This window comes from Taudactylus pleione, unplaced genomic scaffold (genome assembly GCF_031769625.1).
Source record: "Taudactylus pleione unplaced genomic scaffold, aTauple2 ptg000087l, whole genome shotgun sequence".
NCBI lineage: Eukaryota > Metazoa > Chordata > Amphibia > Anura > Myobatrachidae > Taudactylus > Taudactylus pleione.
This window is the reverse complement of record NW_028284489.1, coordinates 9430588-9434017: the sequence shown is the minus strand read 5'-3', so window position 1 is coordinate 9434017 and position 3430 is coordinate 9430588. Positions and strand designations below refer to the sequence as shown.

The window sequence follows — 3430 nt, the reverse complement described above, 5'->3', positions numbered from 1 at the left end:
TCCATTTAAGGAGGGTAATCTGTTTTGATGCTGGATATATAGGTTAGATCATTAAATGATTAGTCTAAGTATAACATTCTCCTTAGGCATAGATATATTGAATAATAATAATATATTAATAGTTTGATCTAAAAACACTATGAATATGTACTGAATTGTTTTATGTATATAATTATATTGGATATTGTTTAGATATTTATTCCAAAAAGGAATTTCTTTAAAAGTTCAACCAAGAGGAGCAGAAATTCAGGGATATAATAAGTTGGGAAATGTTCTTAAGGTATGGGGATCATTCTTTCACTCTTTTCCTTGAAGAAGAGGTTCCAAAGACTCTGAAAATTTCTTGGATTTTCATATTGATCCGACTCAGACAAACGACCTCTTTTCATCCAGTTAGATAGTTACAATCGGTTTTAAGATGTACTTGAAGTATGGGGATCATTCTTTTACTCTTTTTCTTGAAGGGGAGGTTCCAAAGACTCTAAGGATTTCTTGGATAATCATATAAGTCAAACCCAAGATCCACCTCTTTCCATTCAATTGGGTAGTTAGAATTGTAAAGTTCTGATATCATTAATCACTCCTTGGCCTTAAGGCTTGCAATTGTGAATATGCTATAATTCCCTTTTTAGGCATTATCATTCTCTAGCCTGGTTATATTCCAAACCGCCGGCTGAATTTGCAGCACCAGGTATTCTCAATGGGTTACCTTCCTTGGTACTAACCTGGCCCAATCATGCTTTGCTTCCAAGATCGGACGAGATTGGGCTCACACATGATGGTATGGCAGCAAATACATATTTCGATGGTCCATAATGCCAGATATTCTACCAAACCTGGACTTCCCTCAGAAGATGAACCTTCAGGGTACTACTCAGGCCCCTCCATAACCTGGGGGTATATTGGTAGATAGGAATGGAGCATATCACAAGAAAGGAGCAATTTCGTAGTATTCATTGAAGCCTTTAGGTGCCAGTGTGTCCAGTTCAAACAGCCAGAACATCTCTCTTCTTGATAGCAGATTGCCCAAATCCCCACCTCTTTCTCCCAGAGTAACGTGTTCTATTGCCTTGAAGGTGATATCTTCGGGATCCGAATTATGTTTTATTGAGAAGTGTTTGGAGACTGCATGTCCTTCAACTCTGTTTCTAATGTTCCTAATGTGCTCCTGAATTCTGATTTTTAGTGGTCTCTTGGTTTTTCCTATGTACTTGAGTCCACATGTGCACTCTAACAGGTATATCACTGATGTGGAGTTACAGTTCATAAAATTCTTTATAGTGTATTCCTTAGATCCGTCCGAATTCGTGAATGTTTTTCTCTTGGGGTGAAGAAATTTGCAAATATTGCAATGTCCGCATTTATAGCTTCCATTGCACTTCAAAGTGTTCATAGTTGGTCTTTCATTTCCTTTATCCCTCAGCATACTCGGTGCCAGTAAATCTTTTAAGTTCCTTGATTTTCTATATATAATCTGTGGTTTTGTCGGTAGGATCTTTTGGAGTAAAGGATCCATCAGAAGGATATTCCAGTTTTTGTTAAGAGATTTTTTAATATGATTCTCGTGTCCATTATATGTTGTTATAAATGGTACCATTTCTTCTTTTTGTGGTTTCTCCGTCTTATATTGTAGTAGATTATTTCTCTGTAGGTTTTTCGTTTTCTGCATAGCTGTATTGATGATTGCTTCCGGATACTCTTTTTCTCTAAACCTGGTTGCATAAATATCAAGTTGTTCATTACAGACGTTAGCATTGCTGCAATTACGTTTAATTCTGTAGAACTGGGAGTATGGTATGTTGTTCTTCCATTTGTCCAGATGACAGCTTTTGTAATGCAGGTAGCTGTTCGCATCTACTCCTTTTATAAAAATTTTTGTGCAAATTTGGTCACCTTCTGATGTTAAAATCAAATCCAAAAACTCAATACTTCTGTTGTTAAAATTTGATGTAAATTTAAGATTCATATTGTTATTTGAAATAAAAATTAAAAAATCGTTAAAAGATTCTTCCGATCCTTCCCAAATAATTAAAATATCATCAATATATCTCTTATAAAAAATTATATTGTCTTTAAAAGGGTTATTACTGTAAACATAATTCTTTTCCCAACATCCCATGAACAAATTCGCAAAGCTGGGAGCAAAAGTTGTACCCATTGCGGTTCCACAGATTTGACGATAAAATTGATTTAAAAATTTAAAATAATTATGAGTAAGTATAAAAGACATAAGATCACATAAAAACTCTTTGTGTGGAACTTCAATTTCTTCATCCAACTCTAAAAAACACATCTATTAAGTAAGGGCGGAAGTGATGTGCCGCGTCCTGGAGCGAAACGACAGAAGGGTTGGTGGAAGTGACACGGCTCACCTCCGAACACGTCAACACACGGCGGGCGGAAGTGACGTGCCCAGTTCGGAACACGAGGAAGAAAACGGAAGTGCTTGATCGCGCGCTATGGTTTAACACAGCTGCCGGGAACGGATGTGACGCTCCAATTAAGGGCAGAGGCCAGTTCACAAAGGGCGGAAGTTGAACTTAAAAGATCGCCGTTTGACTATTTATAACTAACATTTCTTTATGGGAAACCCTGTAACACAAACTATTTTAAATGATGGCTTGCTGAATTATGAAATCGCTTGGTTTTGAGGTCTCCCTAAGACAAAGGAAGTAGGGTGAACACCTGACTCTCATTTGAACTCAGTGTGGTATAAATACAGGACCACCACACTGAAGCAATATCCCCTTGATGAAGTCATAGTGACGAAACGCGTTGGGACTGTTGGCTGCCTCATGCACTGTGGAGAACTACCTCTCTCCTTCAATCAGATAAGCTGCTTAAAAATATCAACTTTCCTCTACTTTGTTTTTATCTATTTACTGCCAGTCGTTGTTTTTATGGTCATATTTATTTATATATTTTTATGTGCACTGTTTTTCAATAAATTGTCATAATTTTTATTATACTTGGCACTAGCACTTTGTTTCAGATTCACTATATTTTTGCACTAGCACTTTGTTGTCTATATGAGTTCAACAAAAATTTTTTTTTTTTTTTTTTTTATCTAGATGTAATCAGATATATCATATTTTGCACTAAGCACTTTGCTATTTATTGGTTTATTATATTTATTAATTAGCGTGAAACACGCCCCTCTATATGGTTTGAGGTATAACTATATTTGTAAACCATTAACCTATCTACTGTACATTTTACTGTGTGTGAATTTACACATCTAGCAAACTAGTCGCCTGATTGTCAATTCTCTTGTTTTTCACTTTTTAAAAATACTCACACTAGTATTACACTATTGTCTCAGAGCGGACGCCGAAAAAAATAATAGGCTAAGTTGCTATACATTTGAATATTTATTTGTTTCACTCAGTAAGTCACACAGGTAGTGGCGCTGTACCCATCTATTGCTTGA

The 3430-nt window shown here is 36.0% G+C and overlaps 1 pseudogene; it reads right to left on the bottom strand.

Moving 5' to 3' along the window:
* Nucleotides 1-676: 676 nt before the first annotated feature.
* LOC148529086 (5S ribosomal RNA) lies at nt 677-795 on the bottom strand (annotated as a pseudogene).
* Nucleotides 796-3430: the final 2635 nt, after the last annotated feature.